The sequence below is a fragment of the Lepisosteus platostomus genome, chromosome 13, assembly GCF_059453375.1.
Source record: "Lepisosteus platostomus isolate fLepPlt1 chromosome 13, fLepPlt1.hap1, whole genome shotgun sequence".
NCBI lineage: Eukaryota > Metazoa > Chordata > Actinopteri > Semionotiformes > Lepisosteidae > Lepisosteus > Lepisosteus platostomus.
In genome coordinates, this window is record NC_142623.1 from 45,194,488 (window position 1) to 45,216,214 (window position 21,727).

A 21,727-nucleotide genomic window follows, 5' to 3' on the forward strand; every position below is an offset into this window, starting at 1 on the left:
TATTTCCCAGAGGTTTTTGTGTTTTTTTATCTTTTTCTTGCCTTTTGTTTTGATTTTTTTCTTCCTGGTATCCCCTCCTTTTTGGTCCCCCCTGCTCTCTGTGTCTCAGAACTTTGGTTCCTGCCTGTTTTTGGTTCCTATCTGTTTTGTGTGGTTTGTCTCCCTGGTCTTTCCCAGGTTTTTGTCTGTTGTGTTTGTGCTTGTGTACTTTTTTGTTTTAAGTCTCCGGAGCTCTTCTCTACCCCCCCTTCCTCCACCCAATAAAGGTTAATACCCCGGAGGAGGGGGTAGCTCTCAGCCGTGGACTCCCGGAGGTTTCCTTTCAGTTAAATGAGGTTTTTCCTCACCCCAGTGCTGGGCAGCTCATGTATTTGTATGGGCGTCGGGAGCCGCCCATAAAGGGGGGGGGGGTACTGTCACGCCCTCTGCAGCCAGAGGGCGCTCCTTCTCTGTCCTGGCCCTAGTTTCCGGTCTGCTGTCCTTCCTGTCCCTCTCTTTCCCTTGGGCTATATATTTCCGGGTCTTGCACTCTGTCCTCGCTCAGCATTGACGTTCGGATGTCCTGAGACCCGCCTAGCACCAGGGCGCCCCACGTCCGCTCCCTGAGGGCATAGGTTTCTATACGGCATTCCTGAAATCTTTGCACTAATGAGCCCGGGCCTTTTTCCCGTCTCGCAGCTACGCATATAGGTCTTTTTCCGCTCTCCTGCTCCCCACGGTTGTCCCTTTGGACGTCCATGACAGAAATCACTGTTCTTCAACTTGATTTGGGCTAAAAATTCTCTGAGTAGTGTGGAAATGCTGATCCTTACCCTACCTGGTGTGTCCACTGAGCATTTCCACGAAGTCTAGTTGACGTTCTCTGGGCATTGGATTTTGACATGTTACCCAAACCAAAAGGAATGAGTGGGAAACAATCAAGACAACGGATAGAAGCAATTGCATTTGAATGAGTTTCAAGCATGCTTGGGTACTCGTATGATCTGAGTGACTCAGTTTTGGAATACAACTGTCGCGTGGTGCACCGCGACATCCAGGCACCCCGGAGTTTCTGAAAAAGAAATTTCAGCGATTTTCAAGAATCCACTTTTCTTCAACTTGAATTGGGCTAAAAATCCATCCCTGAAAATAAAAATTCTCTGAGTTCTATGTAAATTCTGATCCTTACCCTACCTAGGGTGTCCACTGAGCATTTCCGCGAACTCTAGTTGAAGTTCTCTGGGCATTGGATTTTGACATGTTCCCCAAACCAAAAGGAATGAGTGGGAAACAATCAAGACAATCTATAGAAGCACTTGCATTTGAATGAGTTTCAAGCATGCTTGGGTACTCGTGTGATCTGAGTGACTCAGTTTTGGAATACAACTGTCGCGTGGTGCACCGCGACATCCAGGCACCCCGGAGTTTCTGAAAAAAACTTTTCAGCGATTTTCACGAAACCACTTTCCTTCAACTTGAATTTGGCTAAAAGTCTATCCCTGAAAATAAAAATTCTCTGCGTAGTGTGGAAATGCTGATCCTTACCTTACCTGGGGAGTCCACTGAGCATTTCCGCGAACTCTAGTTGAAGTTTTCTTGGCATGGGATTTTGACATGTTACCCAAACCAAAAGGAATGAGTGGGGAAACTATCAAGACAACAGATAGAAGCACTTGCAATTGAATGAGTTTCAACCATGCTAGGGTACTCTTGTGTTCTGAGTGACTCAGTTTTGGAATACAACTGTCACGTGGTGCACCGCGACATCCAGGCACCCCGGAGTTTCTGAAAAAAACTTTTCAGCGATTTTCACGAAACCACTTTTCTTCAACTTGATTTGGGCTAAAAGTCCATCCCTGAAAATAAAAATTCTCTGAGTAGTGTGGAATTGCTGATCCTTACCCTACCTGGGGAGTCCACTGAGCATTTCAGCAAACTCTATCTAAAGTTCTCTGGGCATAGGATTTTGTCATGTTTCCCAAACCAAAAGGAATGAGTGGGAAACAATCAAGACAACGGATTGAAGCACTTGCATTTGAATGAGTTTCAAGCATGCTTGGGTACTTGTGTGATCTGAGTGACTCAGTTTTGGAATACAACTCTCGCGTGGTGCACCGCCACATCCAGGCACCCCGGAGTTTCTGAAAAATTTTTTTTAGCGATTTTCACGAAACCACTTTCCTTCAACTTGAATTTGACTAAAAGTCCATCCCTGAAAATAAAAATTATCTGAGTAGTATGGAATTACTGATTCTTACCCTACCTGGGGAGTCCACTGAGCATTTCCGCGAACTCTAGTTGAAGTTTTCTTGGCATGGGATTTTGACATGTTACCCAAACCAAAAGGAATGAGTGGGGAAACTATCAAGACAACAGATAGAAGCATTTGCAATTGAATGAGTTTCAAGCATGCTAGGATACTCTTGTGATCTTAGTGACTCAGTTTTGGAATACAACTGTCACGTGGGGCACCGCGACATCCAGGCACCCCGGAGTTTCTGAAAAAAACTTTTCAGCGATTTTCACTAAACCATTTTTCTTCAACTTGAATTGGGCTAAAAGTCCATCCCTGAAAATAAAAATTCTCTGCGTAGTGTGGAAATGCTGATCCTTACCTTACCTGGGGAGTCCACTGAGCATTTCAGCAAACTCTATCTAAAGTTCTCTGGGCATAGGATTTTGTCATGTTTCCCAAACCAAAAGGAATGAGTGGGAAACAATTAAGACAACGGATTGAAGCACTTGCATTTGAATGAGTTTCAAGCATGCTTGGGTACTTGTGTGATCTGAGTGACTCAGTTTTGGAATACAACACTCACGTGGTGCACCGCGACATCCAGGCACCCCGGAGTTTCTGAAAAAAAATTTTCAGCGATTTTCACTAAACCACTTTTCTTCAACTTGAATTGGGCTAAAATTCCATCCCTGAAAATAAAAATTCTCTGCGTAGTGTGGAAATGCTGATCCTTACCCTACCTGGGGTGTCCACTGAGCATTTCTGCGAACTCTAAGTGAAGTTTTTTTGGTATGGGATTTTGACATGTTACCCAAACCAAAAGGAATGAGTGGGAAACAATCAAGACAACGGATAGAAGCACTTGCATTTGAATGAGTTTCAAACATGCTTGGGTACTCGTGTGATCAGAGTGACTCAGTTTTGGAATACAACTGTCACGTGGTGCACCGCGACATCCACGCACCCCGGAGTTTCTGAAAAAAAATTTTCTGCGATTTTCACGAAACAACTTTTCTTCAACTTGATTTGGGCTAAAAATCCATCCCTGAAAATAAAAATTCTCTGAGTAGTGTGGAAATGCTGATCCTTACCCTGCCTGGGTTGTCCACTGAGCCTTTCCGCGAACTCTATCTGAAGTTCTCTGGGCATGGGATTTTGACATGTTCCCCAAACCAAAAGGAATGAGTGGGAAACAATCAAGACATCAGATAGAAGCACTTGCATTTGAATGTGTTTCATGCATGCCTGGGTACTCGTGTGATCGGAGTGACTCAGTTTTGGAATACAACTGTCACGTGGTGCACCGCGACCTCCAGGCACCCCGGAGTTTCTGAAAAAAAAATTTCTGCGATTTTCACGAAACCACTTTTCTTCAACTTGATTTGGGCTAAAAATCCATCACTGAAAATAAAAATTCTCTGAGTAGTGTGAAAATGCTGATCCTTACCCTACCTGGGGTGTCCACTGAGAATTTCCGCGAACTCTAGTTGAAGTTCTCTGGGCATGGGATTTTGACATGTTCCCCAAACCAAAAGGAATGAGTGGGAAACAATCAACGAAACAGATAGAAGCACTTGCATTTGAATGAGTTTCAAGGATGCCTTGGTACTCGTGTGATCTGAGTGACTCAGTTTTGGAATACAACTGTCGCGTGGTGCACCGCGACCTCCAGGCACCCCGGAGTTTCTGAAAAAAAAATTTCTGCGATTTTCACGAAACCACTTTTCTTCAACTTGATTTGGGCTAAAAATCCATCACTGAAAATAAAAATTCTCTGAGTAGTGTGAAAATGCTGATCCTTACCCTACCTGGGGTGTCCACTGAGAATTTCCGCGAACTCTAGTTGAAGTTCTCTGGGCATGGGATTTTGACATGTTCCCCAAACCAAAAGGAATGAGTGGTAAACAATCAAGGAAACAGCTAGAAGCACTTGCATTTGAATGAGTTTCAAGGATGCCTTGGTACTCGTGTGATCTGAGTGACTCAGTTTTGGAATACAACTGTCACGTGGTGCACCGCGACCTCCAGGCACCCCGGAGTTTCTGAAAAAAAATTTTCTGCGATTTTCACGAAACCACTTTTCTTCAACTTGATTTGGGCTAAAAATCCATCCCTGAAAATAAAAATTCTCTGAGTAGTGTGAAAATGCTGATCCTTACCCTACCTGGAGTGTCCACTGAGAATTTCCGCGAACTCTAGTTGAAGTTCTCTGGGCATGGGATTTTGACATGTTCCCCAAACCAAAAGGAATGAGTGGTAAACAATCAAGGAAACAGATAGAAGCACTTGCATTTGAATGAGTTTCAATCATGCCTTGGTACTCGTGTGATCTGAGTGACTCAGTTTTGGAATACAACTGTCACGTGGTGCACCGCGACCTCCAGGCACCCCGGAGTTTCTGAAAAAAAAATTTCTGCGATTTTCACGAAACCACTTTTCTTCAACTTGATTTGGGCTAAAAATCCATCCCTGAAAATAAAAATTCTCTGAGTAGTGTGGAAATGCTGATCCTTACCCTACCTGGAGTGTCCACTGAGCATTTCCGCGAACTCTAGTTGAAGTTCTCTGGGCATGGGATTTTGACATGTTCCCAAAACCAAAAGGAATGAATGGGAAACAATCAAGGAAACAGATAGAAGCACTTGCATTTGAATGAGTTTCAAGGATGCCTTGGTACTCGTGTGATCTGAGTGACTCAGTTTTGGAATACAACTGTCGCATGATGCACCGCGACCTCCAGGCACCCCGGAGTTTCTGAAAAAAAATTTCTGCGATTTTCACAAAACCACTTTACTTCAACTTGATTTGGGCTAAAAATCCATCCCTGAAAATAAAAATTCTCTGAGTAGTGTGGAAATGCTGATCCTTACCCTGCCTGGGTTGTCCACTGACCCTTTCCGCAAACTCTAGTTGAAGTTCTCTGGGCATGGGATTTTGACATGTTCCCCAAACCAAAAGGAATGAGTGGGAAACAATCAAGACATCAGATAGAAGCACTTGCATTTGAATGTGTTTCATGTATGCCTGGGTACTCGTGTGATCGGAGTGACTCAGTTTTGGAATACAACTGTCACATGGTGCACCGCGACCTCCAGGCACCCCGGAGTTTCTGAAAAAAAATTTTTTGCGATTTTCACGAAACCACTTTTCTTCAACTTGATTTGGGCTAAAAATCCATCCCTGAAAATAAAAATTCTCTGAGTAGTGTGGAAATGCTGATCCTTACCCTACCTGGGGTGTCCACTGAGCATTTCCGCGAACTCTAGTTGAAGTTCTCTGGGCATGGGATTTTGACATGTTCCCCAAACCAAAAGGAATGAGTGGGAAACAATCAACGAAACAGATAGAAGCATTTGCATTTGAATGAGTTTCAAGGATGCCTTGGTACTCGGGTGATCTGAGTGACTCAGTTTTGGAATACAACTGTCGCGTGGTGCACCGCGACCTCCAGGCACCCCGGAGTTTCTGAAAAAAAAATTTCTGCGATTTTCACGAAACCTCTTTTCTTCAACTTGATTTGGGCTAAAAATCCATCCCTGAAAATAAAAATTCTCTGAGTAGTGTGAAAATGCTGATCCTTACCCTACCTGGGGTGTCCACTGAGAATTTCCGCGAACTCTAGTTGAAGTTCTCTGGGCATGGGATTTTGACATGTTCCCCAAACCAAAAGGAATGAGTGGTAAACAATCAAGGAAACAGCTAGAAGCACTTGTATTTGAATGAGTTTCAAGGATGCCTTGGTACTCGTGTGATCTGAGTGACTCAGTTTTGGAATACAACTGTCACGTGGTGCACCGCGACCTCCAGGCACCCCGGAGTTTCTGAAAAAAAATTTTCTGCGATTTTCACGAAACCACTTTTCTTCAACTTGATTTGGGCTAAAAATCCATCCCTGAAAATAAAAATTCTCTGAGTAGTGTGAAAATGCTGATCCTTACCCTACCTGGGGTGTCCACTGAGAATTTCCGCGAACTCTAGTTGAAGTTCTCTGGGCATGGGATTTTGACATGTTCCCCAAACCAAAAGAAATGAGTGGTAAACAATCAAGGAAACAGATAGAAGCACTTGCATTTGAATGAGTTTCAAGGATGCCTTGGTACTCGTGTGATCTGAGTGACTCAGTTTTGGAATACAACTGTCACGTGGTGCACCGCGACCTCCAGGCACCCCGGAGTTTCTGAAAAAAAATTTTCTGCGATTTTCACGAAACCACTTTTCTTCAACTTGATTTGGGCTAGAAATCCATCCCTGAAAATAAAAATTCTCTGAGTAGTGTGGAAATGCTGATCCTTACCCTACCTGGAGTGTCCACTGAGCATTTCCGCGAACTCTAGTTGAAGTTCTCTGGGCATGGGATTTTGACATGTTCCCAAAACCAAAAGGAATGAGTGGGAAACAATCAAGGAAACAGATAGAAGCACTTGCATTTGAATGAGTTTCAAGGATGCCTTGGTACTCGTGTGATCTGAGTGACTCAGTTTTGGAATACAACTGTCGCGTGGTGCACCGCGACCTCCAGGCACCCCGGAGTTTCTGAAAAAAAATTTTCTGCGATTTTCACGAAACCACTTTTCTTCAACTTGATTTGGGCTAAAAATCCATCCCTGAAAATAAAAATTCTCTGAGTAGTGTGAAAATGCTGATCCTTACCCTACCTGGGGTGTCCACTGAGAATTTCCGCGAACTCTAGTTGAAGTTCTCTGGGCATGGGATTTTGACATGTTCCCCAAACCAAAAGGAATGAGTGGTAAACAATCAAGGAAACAGCTAGAAGCACTTGCATTTGAATGAGTTTCAAGGATGCCTTGGTACTCGTGTGATCTGAGTGACTCAGTTTTGGAATACAACTGTCACGTGGTGCACCGCGACCTCCAGGCACCCCGGAGTTTCTGAAAAAAAATTTTCTGCGATTTTCACGAAACCACTTTTCTTCAACTTGATTTGGGCTAAAAATCCATCCCTGAAAATAAAAATTCTCTGAGTAGTGTGAAAATGCTGATCCTTACCCTACCTGGAGTGTCCACTGAGAATTTCCGCGAACTCTAGTTGAAGTTCTCTGGGCATGGGATTTTGACATGTTCCCCAAACCAAAAGGAATGAGTGGTAAACAATCAAGGAAACAGATAGAAGCACTTGCATTTGAATGAGTTTCAATCATGCCTTGGTACTCGTGTGATCTGAGTGACTCAGTTTTGGAATACAACTGTCACGTGGTGCACCGCGACCTCCAGGCACCCCGGAGTTTTTGAAAAAAAATTTTCTGCGATTTTCACGAAACCACTTTTCTTCAACTTGATTTGGGCTAAAAATCCATCCCTGAAAATAAAAATTCTCTGAGTAGTGTGGAAATGCTGATCCTTACCCTACCTGGAGTGTCCACTGAGCATTTCCGCGAACTCTAGTTGAAGTTCTCTGGGCATGGGATTTTGACATGTTCCCAAAACCAAAAGGAATGAATGGGAAACAATCAAGGAAACAGATAGAAGCACTTGCATTTGAATGAGTTTCAAGGATGCCTTGGTACTCGTGTGATCTGAGTGACTCAGTTTTGGAATACAACTGTCGCATGATGCACCGCGACCTCCAGGCACCCCGGAGTTTCTGAAAAAAAATTTCTGCGATTTTCACATAACCACTTTTCTTCAACTTGATTTGGGCTAAGAATCCATCCCTGAAAATAAAAATTCTCTGAGTAGTGTGGAAATGCTGATCCTTACCCTGCCTGGGTTGTCCACTGACCCTTTCCGCAAACTCTAGTTGAAGTTCTCTGGGCATGGGATTTTGACATGTTCCCCAAACCAAAAGGAATGAGTGGGAAACAATCAAGACATCAGATAGAAGCACTTGCATTTGAATGTGTTTCATGTATGCCTGGGTACTCGTGTGATCGGAGTGACTCAGTTTTGGAATACAACTGTCACATGGTGCACCGCGACCTCCAGGCACCCCGGAGTTTCTGAAAAAAAATTTTCTGCGATTTTCACGAAACCACTTTTCTTCAACTTGATTTGGGCTAAAAATCCATCCCTGAAAATAAAAATTCTCTGAGTAGTGTGGAAATGCTGATCCTTACCCTACCTGGGGTGTCCACTGAGCATTTCCGCGAACTCTAGTTGAAGTTCTCTGGGCATGGGATTTTGACATGTTCCCCAAACCAAAAGGAATGAGTGGGAAACAATCAACGAAACAGATAGAAGCATTTGCATTTGAATGAGTTTCAAGGATGCCTTGGTACTCGGGTGATCTGAGTGACTCAGTTTTGGAATACAACTGTCGCGTGGTGCACCGCGACCTCCAGGCACCCCGGAGTTTCTGAAAAAAAAATTTCTGCGATTTTCACGAAACCACTTTTCTTCAACTTGATTTGGGCTAAAAATCCATCACTGAAAATAAAAATTCTCTGAGTAGTGTGAAAATGCTGATCCTTACCCTACCTGGGGTGTCCACTGAGAATTTCCGCGAACTCTAGTTGAAGTTCTCTGGGCATGGGATTTTGACATGTTCCCCAAACCAAAAGGAATGAGTGGGAAACAATCAACGAAACAGATAGAAGCACTTGCATTTGAATGAGTTTCAAGGATGCCTTGGTACTCGTGTGATCTGAGTGACTCAGTTTTGGAATACAACTGTCGCGTGGTGCACCGCGACCTCCAGGCACCCCGGAGTTTCTGAAAAAAAAATTTCTGCGATTTTCACGAAACCACTTTTCTTCAACTTGATTTGGGCTAAAAATCCATCACTGAAAATAAAAATTCTCTGAGTAGTGTGAAAATGCTGATCCTTACCCTACCTGGGGTGTCCACTGAGAATTTCCGCGAACTCTAGTTGAAGTTCTCTGGGCATGGGATTTTGACATGTTCCCCAAACCAAAAGGAATGAGTGGTAAACAATCAAGGAAACAGCTAGAAGCACTTGCATTTGAATGAGTTTCAAGGATGCCTTGGTACTCGTGTGATCTGAGTGACTCAGTTTTGGAATACAACTGTCACGTGGTGCACCGCGACCTCCAGGCACCCCGGAGTTTCTGAAAAAAAATTTTCTGCGATTTTCACGAAACCACTTTTCTTCAACTTGATTTGGGCTAAAAATCCATCCCTGAAAATAAAAATTCTCTGAGTAGTGTGAAAATGCTGATCCTTACCCTACCTGGAGTGTCCACTGAGAATTTCCGCGAACTCTAGTTGAAGTTCTCTGGGCATGGGATTTTGACATGTTCCCCAAACCAAAAGGAATGAGTGGTAAACAATCAAGGAAACAGATAGAAGCACTTGCATTTGAATGAGTTTCAATCATGCCTTGGTACTCGTGTGATCTGAGTGACTCAGTTTTGGAATACAACTGTCACGTGGTGCACCGCGACCTCCAGGCACCCCGGAGTTTCTGAAAAAAAATTTTCTGCGATTTTCACGAAACCACTTTTCTTCAACTTGATTTGGGCTAAAAATCCATCCCTGAAAATAAAAATTCTCTGAGTAGTGTGGAAATGCTGATCCTTACCCTACCTGGAGTGTCCACTGAGCATTTCCGCGAACTCTAGTTGAAGTTCTCTGGGCATGGGATTTTGACATGTTCCCAAAACCAAAAGGAATGAATGGGAAACAATCAAGGAAACAGATAGAAGCACTTGCATTTGAATGAGTTTCAAGGATGCCTTGGTACTCGTGTGATCTGAGTGACTCAGTTTTGGAATACAACTGTCGCATGATGCACCGCGACCTCCAGGCACCCCGGAGTTTCTGAAAAAAAATTTCTGCGATTTTCACAAAACCACTTTTCTTCAACTTGATTTGGGCTAAAAATCCATCCCTGAAAATAAAAATTCTCTGAGTAGTGTGGAAATGCTGATCCTTACCCTGCCTGGGTTGTCCACTGACCCTTTCCGCAAACTCTAGTTGAAGTTCTCTGGGCATGGGATTTTGACATGTTCCCCAAACCAAAAGGAATGAGTGGGAAACAATCAAGACATCAGATAGAAGCACTTGCATTTGAATGTGTTTCATGTATGCCTGGGTACTCGTGTGATCGGAGTGACTCAGTTTTGGAATACAACTGTCACATGGTGCACCGCGACCTCCAGGCACCCCGGAGTTTCTGAAAAAAAATTTTCTGCGATTTTCACGAAACCACTTTTCTTCAACTTGATTTGGGCTAAAAATCCATCCCTGAAAATAAAAATTCTCTGAGTAGTGTGGAAATGCTGATCCTTACCCTACCTGGGGTGTCCACTGAGCATTTCCGCGAACTCTAGTTGAAGTTCTCTGGGCATGGGATTTTGACATGTTCCCCAAACCAAAAGGAATGAGTGGGAAACAATCAACGAAACAGATAGAAGCATTTGCATTTGAATGAGTTTCAAGGATGCCTTGGTACTCGGGTGATCTGAGTGACTCAGTTTTGGAATACAACTGTCGCGTGGTGCACCGCGACCTCCAGGCACCCCGGAGTTTCTGAAAAAAAAATTTCTGCGATTTTCACGAAACCTCTTTTCTTCAACTTGATTTGGGCTAAAAATCCATCCCTGAAAATAAAAATTCTCTGAGTAGTGTGAAAATGCTGATCCTTACCCTACCTGGGGTGTCCACTGAGAATTTCCGCGAACTCTAGTTGAAGTTCTCTGGGCATGGGATTTTGACATGTTCCCCAAACCAAAAGGAATGAGTGGTAAACAATCAAGGAAACAGCTAGAAGCACTTGCATTTGAATGAGTTTCAAGGATGCCTTGGTACTCGTGTGATCTGAGTGACTCAGTTTTGGAATACAACTGTCACGTGGTGCACCGCGACCTCCAGGCACCCCGGAGTTTCTGAAAAAAAATTTTCTGCGATTTTCACGAAACCACTTTTCTTCAACTTGATTTGGGCTAAAAATCCATCCCTGAAAATAAAAATTCTCTGAGTAGTGTGAAAATGCTGATCCTTACCCTACCTGGAGTGTCCACTGAGAATTTCCGCGAACTCTAGTTGAAGTTCTCTGGGCATGGGATTTTGACATGTTCCCCAAACCAAAAGGAATGAGTGGTAAACAATCAAGGAAACAGATAGAAGCACTTGCATTTGAATGAGTTTCAATCATGCCTTGGTACTCGTGTGATCTGAGTGACTCAGTTTTGGAATACAACTGTCACGTGGTGCACCGCGACCTCCAGGCACCCCGGAGTTTCTGAAAAAAAATTTTCTGCGATTTTCACGAAACCACTTTTCTTCAACTTGATTTGGGCTAAAAATCCATCCCTGAAAATAAAAATTCTCTGAGTAGTGTGGAAATGCTGATCCTTACCCTACCTGGAGTGTCCACTGAGCATTTCCGCGAACTCTAGTTGAAGTTCTCTGGGCATGGGATTTTGACATGTTCCCAAAACCAAAAGGAATGAATGGGAAACAATCAAGGAAACAGATAGAAGCACTTGCATTTGAATGAGTTTCAAGGATGCCTTGGTACTCGTGTGATCTGAGTGACTCAGTTTTGGAATACAACTGTCGCATGATGCACCGCGACCTCCAGGCACCCCGGAGTTTCTGAAAAAAAATTTCTGCGATTTTCACAAAACCACTTTTCTTCAACTTGATTTGGGCTAAAAATCCATCCCTGAAAATAAAAATTCTCTGAGTAGTGTGGAAATGCTGATCCTTACCCTGCCTGGGTTGTCCACTGACCCTTTCCGCAAACTCTAGTTGAAGTTCTCTGGGCATGGGATTTTGACATGTTCCCCAAACCAAAAGGAATGAGTGGGAAACAATCAAGACATCAGATAGAAGCACTTGCATTTGAATGTGTTTCATGTATGCCTGGGTACTCGTGTGATCGGAGTGACTCAGTTTTGGAATACAACTGTCACATGGTGCACCGCGACCTCCAGGCACCCCGGAGTTTCTGAAAAAAAATTTTCTGCGATTTTCACGAAACCACTTTTCTTCAACTTGATTTGGGCTAAAAATCCATCCCTGAAAATAAAAATTCTCTGAGTAGTGTGGAAATGCTGATCCTTACCCTACCTGGGGTGTCCACTGAGCATTTCCGCGAACTCTAGTTGAAGTTCTCTGGGCATGGGATTTTGACATGTTCCCCAAACCAAAAGGAATGAGTGGGAAACAATCAACGAAACAGATAGAAGCATTTGCATTTGAATGAGTTTCAAGGATGCCTTGGTACTCGGGTGATCTGAGTGACTCAGTTTTGGAATACAACTGTCGCGTGGTGCACCGCGACCTCCAGGCACCCCGGAGTTTCTGAAAAAAAAATTTCTGCGATTTTCACGAAACCTCTTTTCTTCAACTTGATTTGGGCTAAAAATCCATCCCTGAAAATAAAAATTCTCTGAGTAGTGTGAAAATGCTGATCCTTACCCTACCTGGGGTGTCCACTGAGAATTTCCGCGAACTCTAGTTGAAGTTCTCTGGGCATGGGATTTTGACATGTTCCCCAAACCAAAAGGAATGAGTGGTAAACAATCAAGGAAACAGCTAGAAGCACTTGTATTTGAATGAGTTTCAAGGATGCCTTGGTACTCGTGTGATCTGAGTGACTCAGTTTTGGAATACAACTGTCACGTGGTGCACCGCGACCTCCAGGCACCCCGGAGTTTCTGAAAAAAAATTTTCTGCGATTTTCACGAAACCACTTTTCTTCAACTTGATTTGGGCTAAAAATCCATCCCTGAAAATAAAAATTCTCTGAGTAGTGTGAAAATGCTGATCCTTACCCTACCTGGGGTGTCCACTGAGAATTTCCGCGAACTCTAGTTGAAGTTCTCTGGGCATGGGATTTTGACATGTTCCCCAAACCAAAAGGAATGAGTGGTAAACAATCAAGGAAACAGATAGAAGCACTTGCATTTGAATGAGTTTCAAGGATGCCTTGGTACTCGTGTGATCTGAGTGACTCAGTTTTGGAATACAACTGTCACGTGGTGCACCGCGACCTCCAGGCACCCCGGAGTTTCTGAAAAAAAATTTTCTGCGATTTTCACGAAACCACTTTTCTTCAACTTGATTTGGGCTAGAAATCCATCCCTGAAAATAAAAATTCTCTGAGTAGTGTGGAAATGCTGATCCTTACCCTACCTGGAGTGTCCACTGAGCATTTCCGCGAACTCTAGTTGAAGTTCTCTGGGCATGGGATTTTGACATGTTCCCAAAACCAAAAGGAATGAGTGGGAAACAATCAAGGAAACAGATAGAAGCACTTGCATTTGAATGAGTTTCAAGGATGCCTTGGTACTCGTGTGATCTGAGTGACTCAGTTTTGGAATACAACTGTCGCGTGGTGCACCGCGACCTCCAGGCACCCCGGAGTTTCTGAAAAAAAATTTTCTGCGATTTTCACGAAACCACTTTTCTTCAACTTGATTTGGGCTAAAAATCCATCCCTGAAAATAAAAATTCTCTGAGTAGTGTGAAAATGCTGATCCTTACCCTACCTGGGGTGTCCACTGAGAATTTCCGCGAACTCTAGTTGAAGTTCTCTGGGCATGGGATTTTGACATGTTCCCCAAACCAAAAGGAATGAGTGGTAAACAATCAAGGAAACAGCTAGAAGCACTTGCATTTGAATGAGTTTCAAGGATGCCTTGGTACTCGTGTGATCTGAGTGACTCAGTTTTGGAATACAACTGTCACGTGGTGCACCGCGACCTCCAGGCACCCCGGAGTTTCTGAAAAAAAATTTTCTGCGATTTTCACGAAACCACTTTTCTTCAACTTGATTTGGGCTAAAAATCCATCCCTGAAAATAAAAATTCTCTGAGTAGTGTGAAAATGCTGATCCTTACCCTACCTGGAGTGTCCACTGAGAATTTCCGCGAACTCTAGTTGAAGTTCTCTGGGCATGGGATTTTGACATGTTCCCCAAACCAAAAGGAATGAGTGGTAAACAATCAAGGAAACAGATAGAAGCACTTGCATTTGAATGAGTTTCAAGGATGCCTTGGTACTCGTGTGATCTGAGTGACTCAGTTTTGGAATACAACTGTCACGTGGTGCACCGCGACCTCCAGGCACCCCGGAGTTTCTGAAAAAAAATTTTCTGCGATTTTCACGAAACCACTTTTCTTCAACTTGATTTGGGCTAAAAATCCATCCCTGAAAATAAAAATTCTCTGAGTAGTGTGGAAATGCTGATCCTTACCCTACCTGGAGTGTCCACTGAGCATTTCCGCGAACTCTAGTTGAAGTTCTCTGGGCATGGGATTTTGACATGTTCCCAAAACCAAAAGGAATGAATGGGAAACAATCAAGGAAACAGATAGAAGCACTTGCATTTGAATGAGTTTCAAGGATGCCTTGGTACTCGTGTGATCTGAGTGACTCAGTTTTGGAATACAACTGTCGCATGATGCACCGCGACCTCCAGGCACCCCGGAGTTTCTGAAAAAAAATTTCTGCGATTTTCACAAAACCACTTTTCTTCAACTTGATTTGGGCTAAAAATCCATCCCTGAAAATAAAAATTCTCTGAGTAGTGTGGAAATGCTGATCCTTACCCTGCCTGGGTTGTCCACTGACCCTTTCCGCAAACTCTAGTTGAAGTTCTCTGGGCATGGGATTTTGACATGTTCCCCAAACCAAAAGGAATGAGTGGGAAACAATCAAGACATCAGATAGAAGCACTTGCATTTGAATGTGTTTCATGTATGCCTGGGTACTCGTGTGATCGGAGTGACTCAGTTTTGGAATACAACTGTCACATGGTGCACCGCGACCTCCAGGCACCCCGGAGTTTCTGAAAAAAAATTTTCTGCGATTTTCACGAAACCACTTTTCTTCAACTTGATTTGGGCTAAAAATCCATCCCTGAAAATAAAAATTCTCTGAGTAGTGTGGAAATGCTGATCCTTACCCTACCTGGGGTGTCCACTGAGCATTTCCGCGAACTCTAGTTGAAGTTCTCTGGGCATGGGATTTTGACATGTTCCCCAAACCAAAAGGAATGAGTGGGAAACAATCAACGAAACAGATAGAAGCATTTGCATTTGAATGAATTTCAAGGATGCCTTGGTACTCGGGTGATCTGAGTGACTCAGTTTTGGAATACAACTGTCGCGTGGTGCACCGCGACCTCCAGGCACCCCGGAGTTTCTGAAAAAAAAATTTCTGCGATTTTCACGAAACCACTTTTCTTCAACTTGATTTGGGCTAAAAATCCATCCCTGAAAATAAAAATTCTCTGAGTAGTGTGAAAATGCTGATCCTTACCCTACCTGGGGTGTCCACTGAGCATTTCCGCGAACTCTAGTTGAAGTTCTCTGGGCATGGGATTTTGACATGTTCCCCAAACCAAAAGGAATGAGTGGTAAACAATCAAGGAAACAGCTAGAAGCACTTGCATTTGAATGAGTTTCAAGGATGCCTTGGTACTCGTGTGATCTGAGTGACTCAGTTTTGGAATACAACTGTCACGTGGTGCACCGCGACCTCCAGGCACCCCGGAGTTTCTGAAAAAAAATTTTCTGCGATTTTCACGAAACCACTTTTCTTCAACTTGATTTGGGCTAAAAATCCATCCCTGAAAATAAAAATTCTCTGAGTAGTGTGAAAATGCTGATCCTTACCCTACCTGGGGTGTCCACTGAGAATTTCCGCGAACTCTAGTTGAAGTTCTCTGGGCATGGGATTTTGACATGTTCCCCAAACCAAAAGGAATGAGTGGTAAACAATCAAGGAAACAGATAGAAGCACTTGCATTTGAATGAGTTTCAAGGATGCCTTGGTACTCGTGTGATCTGAGTGACTCAGTTTTGGAATACAACTGTCACGTGGTGCACCGCGACCTCCAGGCACCCCGGAGTTTCTGAAAAAAAATTTTCTGCGATTTTCACGAAACCACTTTTCTTCAACTTGATTTGGGCTAGAAATCCATCCCTGAAAATAAAAATTCTCTGAGTAGTGTGGAAATGCTGATCCTTACCCTACCTGGAGTGTCCACTGAGCATTTCCGCGAACTCTAGTTGAAGTTCTCTGGGCATGGGATTTTGACATGTTCCCAAAACCAAAAGGAATGAGTGGGAAACAATCAAGGAAACAGATAGAAGCACTTGCATTTGAATGAGTTTCAAGGATGCCTTGGTACTCGTGTGATCTGAGTGACTCAGTTTTGGAATACAACTGTCGCGTGGTGCACCGCGACCTCCAGGCACCCCGGAGTTTCTGAAAAAAAATTTTCTGCGATTTTCACGAAACAACTTTTCTTCAACTTGGTTTGGGCTAAAAATCCATCCCTGAAAATAAAAATTATCTGAGTAGTGTGGAAATGCTGATCCTTACCCTGCCTGGGTCGTCCACTGAGCCTTTCCGCGAACTCTAGCTGAAGTTCTCTGGGCATGGGATTTTGACATGTTCCCCAAACCAAAAGGAATGAGTGGGAAACAATCAACGAAACAGATAGAAGCACTTGCATTTGAATGAGTTTCAAGGATGCCTTGGTACTCGTGTGATCTGAGTGACTCAGTTTTGGAATACAACTGTCGCGTGGTGCACCGCGACCTCCAGACACCCCGGAGTTTCTGAAAAAAAATTTTCTGCGATTTTCACGAAACCACTTTTCTTCAACTTGATTTGGGCTAAAAATCCATCCCTGAAAATAAAAATTCTCTGAGTAGTGTGGAAATGCTGATCCTTACCCTGCCTGGGTTGTCCACTGAGCCTTTCCGCGAACTCTAGTTGAAGTTCTCTGGGCATGGGATTTTGACATGTTCCCCAAACCAAAAGGAATGAGTGGGAAACAATCAAGACATCAGATAGAAGCACTTGCATTTGAATGTGTTTCATGCATGCCTGGGTACTCGTGTGATCGGAGTGACTCAGTTTTGGAATACAACTGTCACATGGTGCACCGCGACCTCCAGGCACCCCGGAGTTTCTGAAAAAAAAATTTCTGCGATTTTCACGAAACCACTTTTCTTCAACTTGATTTGGGCTAAAAATCCATCCCTGAAAATAAAAATTCTCTGAGTAGTGTGGAAATGCTGATCCTTACCCTACCTGGGGTGTCCACTGAGCATTTCCGCGAACTCTAGTTGAAGTTCTCTGGGCATGGGATTTTGACATGTTCCCCAAACCAGAAGGAATGAGTGGGAAACAATCAAGGAAACAGATAGAAGCATTTGCATTTGAATGAGTTTCAAGGATGCCTTGGTACTCGGGTGATCTGAGTGACTCAGTTTTGGAATACAACTGTCGCGTGGTGCACCGCGACCTCCAGGCACCCCGGAGTTTCTGAAAAAAAAATTTCTGCGATTTTCACGAAACCACTTTTCTTCAACTTGATTTGGGCTAAAAATCCATCCCTGAAAATAAAAATTCTCTGAGTAGTGTTGAAATGCTGATCCTTACCCTGCCTGGGTTGTCCACTGAGCCTTTCCGCGAACTCTAGTTGAAGTTCTCTGGGCATGGGATTTTGACATGTTCCCCAAACCAAAAGGAATGAGTGGGAAACAATCAAGACATCAGATAGAAGCACTTGCATTTGAATGTGTTTCATGCATGCCTGGGTACTCGTGTGATCGGAGTGACTCAGTTTTGGAATACAACTGTCACGTGGTGCACCGCGACCTCCAGGCACCCCGGAGTTTTTGAAAAAAAATTTTCTGCGATTTTCACGAAACCACTTTTCTTCAACTTGATTTGGGCTAAAAATCCATCCCTGAAAATAAAAATTCTCTGAGTAGTGTGGAAATGCTGATCCTTACCCTACCTGGAGTGTCCACTGAGCATTTCCGCGAACTCTAGTTGAAGTTCTCTGGGCATGGGATTTTGACATGTTCCCCAAACCAAAAGGAATGAGTGGGAAACAATCAACGAAACAGATAGAAGCACTTGCATTTGAATGAGTTTCAAGGATGCCTTGGTACTCGTGTGATCTGAGTGACTCAGTTTTGGAATACAACTGTCGCGTGGTGCACCGCGACCTCCAGACACCCCGGAGTTTCTGAAAAAAAATTTTCTGCGATTTTCACGAAACCACTTTTCTTCAACTTGATTTGGGCTAAAAATCCATCCCTGAAAATAAAAATTCTCTGAGTAGTGTGGAAATGCTGATCCTTACCCTGCCTGGGTTGTCCACTGAGCCTTTCCGCGAACTCTAGTTGAAGTTCTCTGGGCATGGGATTTTGACATGTTCCCCAAACCAAAAGGAATGAGTGGGAAACAATCAACGAAACAGATAGAAGCACTTGCATTTGGATGAGTTTCAAGGATGCCTTGGTACTCGTGTGATCTGAGTGACTCAGTTTTGGAATACAACTGTCGCGTGGTGCACCGCGACCTCCAGGCACCCCGGAGTTTCTGAAAAAAAAATTTCTGCGATTTTCACGAAACCACTTTTCTTCAACTTGATTTGGGCTAAAAATCCATCCCTGAAAATAAAAATTCTCTGAGTAGTGTGGAAATGCTGATCCTTACCCTACCTGGGGTGTCCACTGAGCATTTCCGCGAACTCTAGTTGAAGTTCTCTGGGCATGGGATTTTGACATGTTCCCCAAACCAGAAGGAATGAGTGGGAAACAATCAAGGAAACGGATAGAAGCATTTGCATTTGAATGAGTTTCAAGGATGCCTTGGTACTCGGGTGATCTGAATGACTCAGTTTTGGAATACAACTGTCGCGTGGTGCACCGCGACCTCCAGGCACCCCGGAGTTTCTGAAAAAAAATTTTCTGCGATTTTCACGAAACCACTTTTCTTCAACTTGATTTGGGCTAAAAATCCATCCCTGAAAATAAAAATTCTCTGAGTAGTGTGGAAATGCTTATCCTTACCCTACCTGGAGTGTCCACTGAGCATTTCCGCGAACTCTAGTTGAAGTTCTATGGGCATGGGATTTTGACATGTTCCCCAAACCAAAAGGAATGAGTGGGAAACAATCAAGGAAACAGATAGAAGCACTTGCATTTGAATGAGTTTCAAGGATGCCTTGGTACTCGAGTGATCTGAGTGACTCAGTTTTGGAATACAACTGTCGCGTGGTGCACCGCGACCTCCAGGCACCCCGGAGTTTCTGAAAAAAAATTATCTGCGATTTTCACGAAACCACTTTTCTTCAACTTGATTTGGGCTAAAAATCCATCCCTGAAAATAAAAATTCTCTGAGTAGTGTGAAAATGCTGATCCTTACCCTACCTGGGGTGTCCACTGAGAATTTCCGCGAACTCTAGTTGAAGTTCTCTGGGCATGGGATTTTGACATGTTCCCCAAACCAAAAGGAATGAGTGGTAAACAATCAAGGAAACAGATAGAAGCACTTGTATTTGAATGAGTTTCAAGGATGCCTTGGTACTCGTGTGATCTGAGTGACTCAGTTTTGGAATACAACTGTCGCGTGGTGCACCGCGACCTCCAGGCACCCCGGAGTTTTTGAAAAAAAATTTTCTGCGATTTTCACGAAACCACTTTTCTTCAACTTGATTTGGGCTAAAAATCCATCCCTGAAAATAAAAATTCTCTGAGTAGTGTGGATATGCTGATCCTTACCCTACCTGGAGTGTCCACTGAGCATTTCCGCGAACTCTAGTTGAAGTTCTCTGGGCATGGGATTTTGACATGTTCCCCAAACCAAAAGGAATGAGTGGGAAACAATCAAGGAAACAGATAGAAGCACTTGCATTTGAATGAGTTTCAAGGATGCCTTGGTACTCGTGTGATCTGAGTGACTCAGTTTTGGAATACAACTGTCGCGTGGTGCACCGCGACCTCCAGGCACCCCGGAGTTTCAGAAAAAAAATTTTCTGCGATTTTCACGAAACCACTTTTCTTCAACTTGATTTGAGCTAAAAATCCATCCCTGAAAATAAAAATTCTCTGAGTAGTGTGGAAATGCTGATCCTTACCCTGCCTGGGTTGTCCACTGAGCCTTTCCGCGAACTCTATCTGAAGTTCTCTGGGCATGGGATTTTGACATGTTCCCCAAACCAAAAGGAATGAGTGGGAAACAATCAAGACATCAGATAGAAGCACTTGCATTTGAATGTGTTTCATGCATGCCTGGGTACTCGTGTGATCGGAGTGACTCAGTTTTGGAATACAACTGTCACGTGGTGCACCGCGACCTCCAGGCACCCCGGAGTTTCTGAAAAAAAATTTTCTGCGATTTTCATGAAACCACTTTTCTTCAACTTGATTTGGGCTAAAAATCCATCCCTGAAAATAAAAATTCTCTGAGTAGTGTGGAAATGCTGATCCTTACCCTACCTGGGGTGTCCACTGAGCATTTCCGCGAACTCTAGTTGAAGTTCTCTGGGCATGGGATTTTGACATGTTCCCCAAACCAAAAGGAATGAGTGGGAAACAATCAAGGAAACAGATAGAAGCACTTGCATTTGAATGAGTTTCAAGGATGCCTTGGTACTCGTGTGATCTGAGTGACTCAGTTTTGGAATACAACTGTCGCGTGGTGCACCGCGACCTCCAGGAACCCCGGAGTTTCTGAAAAAAAATTTTCTGCGATTTTCACGAAACCACTTTTCTTCAACTTGATTTGGGCTAAAAATCCATCCCTGAAAATAAAAATTCTCTGAGTAGTGTGGAAATGCTGATCCTTACCCTACCTGGGGTGTCCACTGAGCATTTCCGCGAACTCTAGTTGAAGTTCTCTGGGCATGGGATTTTGACATGTTCCCCAAACCAAAAGGAATGAGTGGGAAACAATCAAGGAAACAGATAGAAGCACTTGCATTTGAATGAGTTTCAAGGATGCCTTGGTACTCGTGTGATCTGAGTGACTCAGTTTTGGAATACAACTGTCGCGTGGTGCACCGCGACCTCCAGGAACCCCGGAGTTTCTGAAAAAAAATTTTCTGCGATTTTCACGAAACCACTTTTCTTCAACTTGATTTGGGCTAAAAATCCATCCCTGAAAATAAAAATTCTCTGAGTAGTGTGGAAATGCTGATCCTTACCCTACCTGGGGTGTCCACTGAGCATTTCCGCGAACTCTAGTTGAAGTTCTCAAGGGCATGGGGTTTTGACATGTTCCCCAAACCAAAAGGAATGAGTGGGAAACAATCAAGGAAACAGATAGAAGCACTTGCATTTGAATGAGTTTCAAGGATGCCTTGGTACTCGTGTGATCTGAGTGACTCAGTTTTGGAATACAACTGTCGCGTGGTGCACCGCGACCTCCAGGCACCCCGGAGGTTCTGAAAAAAAATTTTCTGCGATTTTCACGAAACCACATTTCTTCAACTTGATTTGGGCTAAAAATCCATCCCTGAAAATAAAAATTCTCTGAGTAGTGTGGAAATGCTGATCCTTACCCTGCCTGGGTTGTCCACTGAGCCTTTCCGCGAACTCTATCTGAAGTTCTCTGGGCATGGGATTTTGACATGTTCCCCAAACCAAAAGGAATGAGTGGGAAACAATCAAGACATCAGATAGAAGCACTTGCATTTGAATGTGTTTCATGCATGCCTGGGTACTCGTGTGATCGGAGTGACTCAGTTTTGGAATACAACTGTCACGTGGTGCACCGCGACCTCCAGGCACCCCGGAGTTTCTGAAAAAAAATTTTCTGCGATTTTCATGA